Genomic DNA, 12937 nt, shown 5'->3' with positions numbered 1-12937 from the left:
CTTATTACTTTGATTTGAGCACCTAATGCTTGAGTTTGAGACTTTTAATTTACTCGCACTATGGGCCAGGTTTGAGAGGAGAGAGGGTCAGAGTGAGAGGCTAAGAAAGAATAGGTGGTTTCAATATTAATTTAAAAAAATTAACCATCTTACTTGCCATGTCAAGACACTCCCAGGAATTGATGATATTGACATTTTTTTTGCTGAGATTTGCAGAGTTATTTGTCCTGGGCCCCTTTAGTCCAGGATTTGGGTGGCAAACAGTGCCTTTGGAGAGGTCTTGCTCCCATTGGGGGCTCAATACCATCTCAGACCTAGTGTTCTGTCTTCCCTCACCAGGGACAGACCCATGGAGGCTTTTTTTTTTTTTGTCTTTGGGGGCACTCTCATTTCTAGTGTCTTGTCTTTTTGCATTGGTGACAGGTTTCTTGTGGCTTCTGCCCCTGAGTGACTTTGAGGTGGCTAGTTACCCTTTAGAGTTAAAGCTAAGAGCCTTGCCTCATTTGGTCCCTTCTTTCTCTCACCTCCCCTGTAGTCTAGCTGTGATTATAAAAGACAAGAAAGTCAGTATTTTAAAGGTCATCTGTAGGTATTTGAAGTTTCAAGGATATTTGTTGCAGTTTTTTTTTTTTAATGTGTGAAGCTGACTGTCCACTGAAGTCAGTTTTTAATATCATTTGTTTTATCTCAGAGTCTGGGTGTTCTAGTTTGCTCCTCTTCAAATAACATCACTCACAGCTGCGCTCTGTCCAGTCTCTTTGAGTCAGCATGTTTTATATGGCTCCACTGATCAAGGCCCACCCTGAATGGGTGGGGTCACACCTCCATGGGAGTATCCCACCAAAGTCACCACCCACAGCTGGGTGGGGCACATTCCAAGCAAATCTAACCAGCACCAAAACGTCTGTCCCACAAGACCACAAAGATAATGGCATTTGGGGGACACAATACATTCAAACCGGCACACTGGGATTATATTGGTAAATATTTGCAGGCTTAATAAAACATTTTTAATTCAGTTTTATTGATATTTATTCGCATACCATACAGTCATCCATGGTGTACACTCAACTGTTCACAGTACCATCATATATTTGTACATTCATCACCCACATCTATTTTTGAACATTTTCCTTATACCAGAAAGAATCAGAGTAAGTATAAAAAATAAAAATAAAAAAGATCACCCAAATCATCACCCCCATCCCACCATATTTTTCATTCAACATTTGCCCACATTTTTCTACTTATTCATCCATACACTCAGTAAAGGGAGTGCAATCCATAAGTTTTTCAAAATCACCCTGTCACCCCTTGTAATCTACATTGTTATACAAACATCTTCAAGCCTCAAGGCTACTGGGTTGTAGTTTGATAGTTTCAGGTATTTACTTCTAGCCATTTCAGTACATCAAAACCTAAAGGTGTTATCTATATAGTGTGTAAGAATGTCCACCAGAGTGACCTCTCAACTCCATTTGAAATCTCCCAGCCACTGAAGCTTTATTTCTTTTCATTTTGCATCCCCCTTTTAGTCAGGAAGATATTCTCAATCCCATGATGCCAGGTCCAGATTCATCCCTGGGAGTCATATCCTGCATTGCCAGGGAGACTTACACCCCTGGCAGTCCGGTCAGGAGGGAAGTTACATCACCTGCCAAGGTGGCATAGTTAGAGAGAGAGTGCCACACCTGAGCAAGAAAGCAGCATTCAGGGGGAGACTGTTAAACACAATTATAAGCAGCTTTAGCCTCTCCTTTGCAGTAACAAGCTTCATAGGGCCAAGCCCCAAGACAGAGAGCTCAGGATGTAAGGCCATCAGTCCCCAATATTTGTGGCAACATCAGCAACAATCTAGGTGAGGAAGTTGAACACCTCTGCATCCTCCCCCAACTCCTCAGGGGGACCCCAAATATACATTTTTATTCTTCACCCAAATTACTTTGGATTGTGTTGTTATTTCACTCTGACCTATACAGACCTACCATATCTCACTTCCTATTCAAAGTTCTATGTAATTGTGGTGTTTGAACAAATTAACTGTAGAAGTTTTATTGTTTAGAAAATATAGATCCTACAGCAAATAAACATCTGTTGCCTTGGACTCACATGGAAGTTGAAGTTTTAACACACAGTCAGTTTCAACCTTCACACTTTTACCTGATTTGCCCTAGTCTTAACCATATCTGCTTCACTAATATCCCTAATTGAAGCCTGGGCTCTTTTTCAGCTTTTTTTTAGCAGTTGCTGTATGCATTAATACTGACATTCATATCTTCAGTTTCAGTTGTCACACATATATTCAGTGTTCTAGACACCAATCAGGCAATACACCAAGGGATCAAAATCTCAGTTTGGAGATAGTCATTACAATTTTTGAATAGATTTGACTGCTGTAAGAGCTTACAATCTAGGGATCATTACAATAATCATTTCCCTGTTAGGCTGTGCTCTAAGATTCAATTCTAAGTTTACACATTGTAGTTATTCCATATCAGTTGAGGCATTATAGTGTTTGCCTTTGTTTCTGGCATACTTCACTCCAAATTCTGTCTACTAGATCCTTTCACCTACTTGTGTGTCTCACAATTTCACTCCTTCTCATACTTAATGTTCCATTGTATGCATACACCACAGTTCACCATTATGTTCCTTGGTCAGTATACCCTTAGACCACCTCCACCCACTGCAAATCATCAATACTGTCTCCATAAACACCAATGTGCAAACAATGATTCCTGTCTCTGCTCTCAGATCTTCCAAGTACATACCCCATGACCTTATGGTCCCCACATACTTAGCTTCTTGTGGAACCACCACAGTGACCTCCCAAAAGGCTACACCATTCTGCCTTCTCATCAACAGTAAATAGGTATATCCCTCTCTCCAAGTTTTCTCCAGGACTTAACCCATATTTATATTTTTCCTACAATTTTATAGAGATATATTCACATAACATACAATTATCCACAGTGTAAAATCAGTTGTTCACAGTATCATGGGATAGTTGTACATTTATCACTGCAGTCAGCACTTGAACATATTCATTACTACGAGACAGTTGGTTTTTTGGTGAATAAAAAATACAATAAAAAGAAAAATAAAGTGTCATACAATACAATATATTAGTAAGGACAGAAAACACCACCACCATCCAGAATCCTATATCCCTACCTAATATCCCCTCTCATATGCAATTAACTTTGTTATATTGCTTTTGTTACATTTAATGGAAGCATACCACAATGTTACCATTGAACAAACACTCCTGTTGATGTTGATTGTGTTTTTTCTCAAATACCATTATTTTTTCAACACTCCGCATGGTTGACATTCATTTATTCTCCCACATGTGCAAATATTTTTATATTTGTATATTTAATAACAGTCATTGGTCACTCCAGTTTTTGCCAAGTTATACAGTCTGTCTTCATCATCTATCTTTACTTCTGGTGTCATATATTCCCCTATCCCACCATTTGCAGCTCTACTCATGGACATCTTTGTTCAGTGTAATTACAATATTGTGCTACTATCACACAGTATTATGCTATCTATTTCTGGATCTATACAATCAAAACTACTGAACATGCTGTAGTCCTTTAGCATCAAATGTCTGATCTCTACCCTCTTTCTATCTCCTGTTAGAGTGTGTTATCAGCTTTTAATTCTCAAAGTTTGCTAACTAATATCAGTTCATACTAGTGATACCATAGAGTATTTTTCCTTTTGTTTCTGGCTAACATCACTCAACATAAGGTCCACAAGTTTCGTCTGAATTATTACATGTTCCATGCCTTTTTCTGTCATACAGCTGCATAATATTCCATCATGTGTATATAGCACAGTAATTTGTCCATTAATGAACATTTGGGCTGCCTCCATCTCTTGGAAATCATGAATAATGCCACAATAAACATCAGTTTACAAATGTCCATTTGTGTCTACAGTAACAAATGTACTATACAAACACTACAAGTCAACACTTGAGGAGAGTTGGTTAGGGATATGGGAGGATTCAAGTTTCCTTTTCTTTTTCTTCTTTCATCTTTCCCTTTATTTCTTGTCTGGAGTAATGAAAAGTTTCTAAAATTTGAACAAAAATTAAGTGTTGTGATGGATGCACAGCTGTTTGAGGTTACCAGGAGCAACCAATTGTACATTTTGGATCTTTGGATAATTGTATGGTATCTGAACAATCCCAATAAAAATTAAAAAGGAAAAAAATATATAGCTAGAAGGAAATAATGAGAATGGTGGAACCATAACCCATAACAGTCTGAAATTTGCTCTATAGCTATTTGTTAAATTGTACTTTGAAACATCACTTTTCTGTATATATGTTATATTTCACAAAAAGGAAATAAGTGAAACTCTGGAAAAACAACCCATAACATTCTTTGAAATTTATAAGATCTGCCATTTTATATTTATTTTTTTCAAATTCTTCTTTATGCTTTTCCAATGTCTTCATGATAACCTTTATCTCTTTAGCCAACTCATTGAGGTTATTTAGGTAATTTGAACAATTTTTGTTACCTTTTCCAACTTCTGTGTCTTCTTCAGCTTTTCAATTTGGTTATTTGGCTTGGCCACATCTTCCTGCAAGAATTGCATGAAATCAAGGACAATATGAGCAACTCTCTTCAAATGATCTAATTGAAATTGGTCTTGATTCTTGTGTTCTTTTAAGCCAACTTTGTGACTGTATATTCTGCCCACCAGAGTTCTCTGTTGGAGCCTAAATACCGAGTAACCATCATGGGAGTCCAGTGTTGCAGTGCCCAAATGGTGATTACCTCTTGTGGAATTATAATTGAAATGGATTATAGATAATTTGGGACAGGGGTGGGGACACACAGAAGGCAAGAATTATGGTGTCCACTTAATATTGTTTGTTGCTGGGTCCAAGAAATCCCATACTCTAAGGGAATCCCATGCTCCAGGAGCAAGCCTCCACTGGCCCTGAAAATGTGAGTGTTCCCCTGGAAACCATTAAAGCCCACACTGCATCCCCCATTAACATGGTTCTGTCCTTGGGATACAAAGCCTCACATGGTTACTGTTCTAGTTTGCTAATGCTGCCAGAATGCAAACACCAGAAATGGATTGGCTTTTATAAAATGGGATTTATTTGGTTATACAGTTACAGTCTTAAGGCCATAAAGTGTTCATCAATAAATGGCACCTTCACTGGAGAAAGGTCATTCCATCCAGAAAACCTCTGTTAGCTGGGAGGGCACTTAGCTGGCATCTGCTTGCTTCAAAATGGTGCTCTCCAAAATGTCTGCATCAGTTTCAAATGGACATCTTCAAAATGTCTGTCTCAGCTCCAGGTCTCTGTGAGTTCCTTCTGTCTGAGTTTATATAGCACTCCAGTAAACTAAACAAAGGCCATGCTGAATGGGTGGGGCCATGTCTCATTGAAATTATCCAATCAGAGTTATAACCTACAGTTTTGTGGGTCACATCTCCATGGACACTGAACCAGTAGGTTCCAACCCAATCCACACTAATACATCTGCCCCCACAAGAATGCATTAAAGAATATGGCTTTTTACGGGGGAGATAATATATACATACCAGCATGGTTGCATTCATTGTTCATTTCATTGTTCAGCCTCTGAAATCTGCATTAGTAGCAAAATAAATTGTAAGAAGGCTTTCCTGGTCCATCTGATCCCGAATGTGCTGATTCCCAAGTGAGCAGCTCCAGGTGGCACTGATTCTGACCATTCTTCTCAAATCCCGTGAAAGGCAAGTCAGTGTAAATTCACCTTGCTCTGAACTAATGCCTTCATGAGGACGGCAGCCAACTCAACTGAAGTTGATTTATTTTATTTTACTCTTTCTCTATATTATCATTTGCTTAATTTTTTGTTGATAAGAACATCTTTTCTACACCATTGGGAAATAATGTATGAATACAATATTTCTACCTTTATATATTTTACCTTTTTGTCCAAGTTCAAAATATTCTATGCATTCACAGAAAATAATTTCAGAATCAGGAAATTGCCCATAATGTAGTACTAGTATCACATCTACAGGCCTATTCCATATCTCACCATTGGCCCCAATAATGTCTTTCAAACAGGCAAAAACTTAATAATTATTAAAATAAGAGAAATGAAGGAAAAAAGAATAAAAATATTATATCATCCAGTCTCATATCATATATTGCACTTTGCTTTTAGATATATTTATTCACCTTAATCTATATCTGTATATATATAATTCCCTTCATATTGAGATATTTGAAGATTGATGAAGCATCATTTTATAGAATATTCCTCAACTTGCATTTATAAAAATGTTTTTCTTGATTAGATTGAGATAATAAATTTAGGGCAGGAATGGCAGAAAATTATTGTGCAATCAATCTAATTACTTAGTAATTGATAAGTTTTCTTAAATCACTTAGTTTATTTTGTTTTTTTTTTTACTTTATCAAAAAATTTAAAAGAACACACAAACAACAAATATCACCAGATTTGTAAGTACACAAAGCAAAGCATTAAGAAAACAAATTACCTAAAATGATGACTTTTTTTCAGCCTCATGTTCCTATTTTGCATTATTGTGATATGTTCAATGCAGTTGATGGAAGAACATTTCTAATATTTTAAACTGTACTGTTAATTCAGGCAATGTATTTTCTGATGGTCACGTGCATTGTTGCACACTCCTATGTTTCTTATTTTCCTCTCTTTTTTCTATCTACATATGCATTATTTCATGTCTCAGTTACCCACTTTCAAATGTAGACTCCTCTACTGAACATTACGTGCAGAATATGCTGCAGTCAACACCAACAGTTCCTGTATCTCTTCCTTCACTCCAAATAGGAATTCCTTTTCCAATAGATGCACAATATACAGCAGGAAAACCAGCACTAAGAAACTTCAGGGAAGAAACCTACTTTCAGGTATAACAGAGGAGAAGACAGACCCAGAACAGGTTCTGAAAGAGACCTAGATTTCAGGCAGTGCCTTGGAAGGCACATATGCAAGCACGAGGCAACCTGTCCACATCATAGTGAGAACTGGGTTGCAAAGCAACAGTTGTCAAATACATTGGCTCCTCATGAGGCTGGAAATTTAAAGGGCACCCCAGATGAGCAGGCATTGGGAGGAGGAATTGGGGCCCCAAACCACTCTAATAGCTGTATGGGGATGCTTCTGCAGTCAAGAGGATCTACACACCTGGTGGAAGATGAGATTTTGACTCTCTAAGGAATATTCTATGCCACAAACCCCAGGATGTCTTCTTGGTTGGTTGGCTGCCATGGCCATGCATATTCCAAGAACTGCATGAAATCAAGGAAAATATGAGAACCCGTGATGAGCCCCCTCTCCAAATGTTCTAATTGAAATGAGGCTTGATTCCCATGTTGTCTTAAAGCTGAGTTTGCTGCTGTATTTTCTGCCCACCAGAGGTCTGTGTCACAGCTTAAATACTGAGTGACCATAATGGGAGTCCAGTGTTGCAGTGCCAAAATGATGATAATCTGTTCTGGAATTAGAATTCAAAGGGGTTTTTGATAATTTGGGACATGGGAGGAGAGAGACAGAAGTCAGGAATTATGGTGTCCACTGAATATTGTTTATTGCTGGGTCCAAGAAATCCCATACCCTAAGGAAAACACATGCTCCTGGAGCAAGCCTCTGCTGGCCCTGACAATGTGAGTACTCCCCTGGAAACTATCAAAGCACACCCCACATCTCCCATTAACATTGTCCTGGCCTTGGGATACAAAATCCCAGATGAGTTACATTTGTTGTTCAGACTCTGAAATATATAGTAGAAGCAAAATAATTTGCAAGAAGGGGTACCTTTTCTATCTGATCCCAAATGTGCTGATTCCCAAGTGTGCAGTTCCAGGTGGCATAGATTTTGACTATTCTTTTCAAATCCAGTAAAGGCAAGTCAGTGTAAATTCACCCTGCTCTGACCCACTGCATTCATTAGGTGGGCAGCCACCTCATCTGGACTGGATATATTTTATTTTTTTCACCAAGATACCATTTGCTTTATTTTCTGTTGATAACATTTTTCTCAACAATTGGGAAATAAAGTATAAACACAATATTTCTCTTTATATATTCTTCTACCCTCTTGTCTAAGAACAATGTTATTCTCCTATGTATTCATAGGAAAACACCAACAGTTTCTGCATCTCTTCCTTCACTCAAAATAGGAATTCCTATTCCAATAGGTATGCAATATACAGCAGGAAAACCCTGTACTAAGAAACTTCAGGGAAGAAACTTACTTTCAGGTAGAAACTGTGGAGAAGAAAGACTCAAACCAGGTGCTCAAAGCAGTCCATGATTCAGGTGGTTCTTTGAAATGCACATGTACAAGTACCCTGCCACCTGCCTACCTCACAATGAGGACCAGATTGTTAAGCAACAGGTCTCAAATATGACGGCTCCTTTTAGAATCTGAAAATTTTAAGGGAACCCCAAGTTCCCAGGTATTGCTAGGAGGAATCATGGCCCTAGCTGTCTGAAATAGCTCTATGGGGATCCTTCTGAAGCCACCAGTATCAGCTGCAAACCTGTTGAATGGTGAGTTTTGGACTCTCCCAAGATGATCCTATGCCAACATTACCAGGGGGTCTACCTGTTAGGTTTTGGCTGCTTGGGACTTTAAGATATGTGCCCCTGGCTGAGTATCATCCTGCCCTTTTTTTCAATGACAGAGTTACTGATGTATAAGACATGGCACTTAGCATCCCTGCTGCTCACTGGGATGCATGCTACCATGGGGCATGCACATGCACATTCCAAGAACCCACTTGAAATCAAGGAATATTTGGGCACTGGGGATGAGTCTGCCCTGTCCCCAGGTTCTAGCTGAAATGAGGTTTGTTTCCAAGGCTGTCTTAATGCTGGGATTTGTTGCTGTATTTTGTGCCTGCCAGTGGTCTCTGTCTGGGCCTAAATGCTGAGTGACTTTCATGGAATCTGTGGATGCAGTGTCCAAATTGTGATGACCTGTGGTATTTTATTTGAGTGTGTTGGAGGCAAAATTTGGGACAGGGACCCCCATGAAGGCAGGAATAATGGTGTCCCCTGAATATTTTTTGGATCTTGGTTCATGTATTTCCATAGTCCTATGGGATTTCCCTGCTCTTGGAGCCAGTTTCCCCTGGAAAGTGTAAAATCCCTCCCTGAATCACCCTGACACATGGTGCTGGCCTTGGGATGCAGAATCACCAAATGTGGCACATTGGTTGTGCAGCCTCTGAAATCAAAGTTATTAGGAAAGGAAATTCCAGGACTCCCCTGGCCTGTCTGATCCTGAATGTGCTGAGGCCCAAGAGAGTAGATCCAGGTGGCACTGGCTCTGGCCATTCTTAAATCTAGTGAGAGGCAGGTCAGTTTAAGTTCACCCCACTCTGATCCTCTGCCTTCATGAGGAGGACAACCACCTTCCCTGAAGTTGATTTATTTTGTTTTAATTTTTTCACCAGATTAACATTTGCTCTATTTTCTTTTTATAACTCTTTTTTTCAACCATTGGAAATTCATGTATAAACAAAATGTCTCTACCATTAAATATTCTTGTAGCATTTCATTTAAGAACAAAGACATTCTCTTATGTATTCACAGATAGATTACTGCATTCAGGATATTAACCCTGTTTTAGTACTATTATGTCTTCTATAGGCGTTATCCATATCTCACCAATTACCCCAATAATGTCCTTTATAGCAAGCAAAACATTATTAGTAATAATAATGATAGAAAAGAGGAAAGAAAAAGAAAAAACATAACAGGGTCCAGTCTTATAACATACATTGCATTTTGTTTTCAGGTACATTTTGTCTCCTTAATCTGCATATGTATCTTTGTATCCTTCATCTTGACATATTTGAAGAGTGCTGAACAATGATTTTATAGAATGTTGCTGAATTTGTTTTTATTCAATGTTTCTTAATGATTAGATTTAGTTTAGGAATTTTTACAGGAATGACAGAAAAGATTGGTGCCCTCAATGTGGTTATTTTTTAAATGATAACTTTTTCAAAATTCTTTTCATTTCATTTTATTTTTTAACTTTATCAAAAAATTGAACACAACAATCAAGGGGAAAAAACATTTTGAACAAAATAAAGGATTAAGAAAAACAAATATCCTAAAATAGATACTTTGCTAACATCATCTTCCTAGCTTGCATTAAATTGGTATCTTCAATGCAGTTGATGAAAGAACATTTCTAATATTATAAACTGTACTGTTATTTCAGACCTTGTATTTATTTATGGGTCATGGGTATTGCTGAACTGTCCTAAACTTTTTGTTTTCCTCTTTTTTTCCCGTTACATATACACCACTTCATTGTTTTTTGCACAGGTTAGTTTGATGCCCTAATATATCCCATAGTAATTTGCACAGGGAAGAACAAACGTATTTGAAAATCCTCCCTAAGGGACTGAGGGAAGATGTTGAAATATTAAACTTCTCCACCTGGGAATTCCTGATATTATTGGAAGCAGTGAAGTCTACCATTTTAGTAGGCCAAGCCCTCAGTCTTGGGGCTTCCCCTTATGAAATGTTTTCTTGCAATGGAGTGGCTAAGCCAACTTGTAATTATGCCTTTGTCACTCCCAGAGGACCTCTTTTGTTGCTTAGATATTGCCTGTTTCTCTGACAGCTCTGAAGGTAAACTCACTGCTCTATCCCCTACATGGAACATGACTCCAGGGGTATAAATCTCTATGGCAATGTGGGACATTACACCCAGTGGTGAGCCTGGCCCTGGTTTTGTGGAAATGCGAAAGCCTTTTTGGACCAAATGGGGAAAGAGTATTGAAACAATATAAAGTTTCAGTGACTGAGAGATTTCAAATGGAGTTGAGAGGTCACTCCAGAGGACATTCTTATGCACTATATAGATAACCATTGTTAGGTTTTAATATATTGGAAAAGCCAGAAGTAAATACCTGAAACTATCAAACTCCAACCCAGTAGCCTTGACTCTTGAAGATATAACAGTGTAGCTTACAAGGGGTGACAGTGTGATTGTGAAAACCTTTGGATCACACTCCCTTTATTCAGTGTATGGATGGATGAGTAGAAAAATGGGGAAGAAAAGTAAATGAAAAATATAGTGGGATGGGGCTGCTGATGTGGGTGTTCCTTTTTACTTTTATTCTTATTTTTATTCTTTCTGGTGTAAGGAAAGTATTCAAAAACAGATTGGGGTGATGAATGCACAACTATATGATGGTACTGTGAATACTTGATTGTACACCATGGATGATTATATGGTATGTGAATATATCTCATTAAAACTGAATTTGATAAAAAAAAAAAAGTAAAGTGGAAAAAAATTTTATGGGTTACAATTCCACAATTTCATTTCTTCCATTATTATGTAATACAAGTTATATACAGAAAGATGAAGACGTTTAAGGAACAATTCATTAAGCAGTTATAGAGCAAATCTGAAGGGAAGCTATAGACTATAGGCTACAGTTCCACCATGTCATTTACCTTGTTCTAGCAATTCCAACACCCCAGCATCCAAATATATATATAGAATTATATAAAGTTTCAGTGTTCATAGACATTTTTTCAATCTTATCTTGTTTGTTGCTACTTCTTCCTCTCACTTAATTTCTTTCTCCATCTTCAGGGGTGTCTTGGTAGTGAGCACCCTAACTTGTTCATATTTAAAGTGGGTGTTGACAGTATTGAGAAGGGGGCCAAATGTGATAGTTGATCTTAAGGAGGCTGTTGCCTCTGGGTGTTAAGACTTGTCTGATATAGGAACACTCTAATGCCATTCATTTTGATTTTCATGTCTCCTTCTGCATTCAATCAGTTATAACACGTTCTTTTGAAATATTTGAGGAATTGAATTGACACCCACATGGGCGTGTCCCTGTGGCTTTCTCACTGCAGGACAGATCAGACATTTGTAGTGAGCACATCCTTAGTATGGAGTGAGTGAAGGAGGCAGAGGTGGTTTCAGTTCAGCAGACAGAGATCAGAGAGGAGGGCTAATCCCAGACAGCAGAGGGGTCAGTCACAGAAATGTTCCCCTGATTCAGATGACCAAGATGGAAGGAAGGATGAGGGGGTACACTGAAAGAACAGAGCCCAAGTCTTCTAGTTCTCAGTGTTTACTCAGCAAATTTACAGTGACTTTTATTAATAGGCTTTCAAAATGGATGTGAACAGGAGATAAAAATTTCCTTTTTATGGTCTGTGGAGGGTCAAATTTTGGTCATCCTAATGATTCACCCCCTTGTATAAACCCTCACTATGAATGTGAGTGAAACCTGTGATTTGCTTCTAATCAATAAAATAGGACAAAGATGATGGGATACCTCCCCCTTGACCACCTTATCTGGTTGCACAGTCAGACATGGTTCCTGTGAGTAGGCAACATTTTATAAGACTCTCTTAGTAAACTGGAGAGGAAGATGCTCCTGCCAGCCTTGAAGAAGCAAAGGGCCCTGCTGGGAACTTCCCTTACGAGGGGACCATGTGGCTGGGAGCTGAGGTCCCTCCAAGAGCAGAGGGAGACTGACAGACCACAGTTCATAGAAAGCTGGGAATCCCATCACACAGCAGTGAGGAAATGAGTCCTGCCAAGAGATGGAGGCTGATACCCCCCAGTCAGCCTCCAGGTGAGAGGGAATATTCTATGACCTGGACTTCAACCCAGGAGGACCCTTAGCAGAGAAGCCAGGAAGCTGCACACAGATGCCTGAGCTGGTGATGACAAGGGAGAGTAGATGTTGTTGATAAAGCTACTAGATGTGTGGTAATTAGTTACCCAGCAAAAGGCAATTAATGCTGGGGCCATCTGGTTCACTTCTTGATAATGAGAGCAAGATGAGGGGGGTAGAATGGAGGGAGCTTCCAGTCACTGGATCTGGAGGTCATGAGCCCACCTAGAGTTGCAGAGAAGACAC

The sequence above is a fragment of the Choloepus didactylus genome (assembly GCF_015220235.1).
Source record: "Choloepus didactylus isolate mChoDid1 chromosome 11 unlocalized genomic scaffold, mChoDid1.pri SUPER_11_unloc5, whole genome shotgun sequence".
NCBI classification, from domain to species: domain Eukaryota; kingdom Metazoa; phylum Chordata; class Mammalia; order Pilosa; family Megalonychidae; genus Choloepus; species Choloepus didactylus.
The sequence above is the reverse complement of the archived record's forward strand: the minus strand, read 5'-3'. Positions refer to the sequence as shown.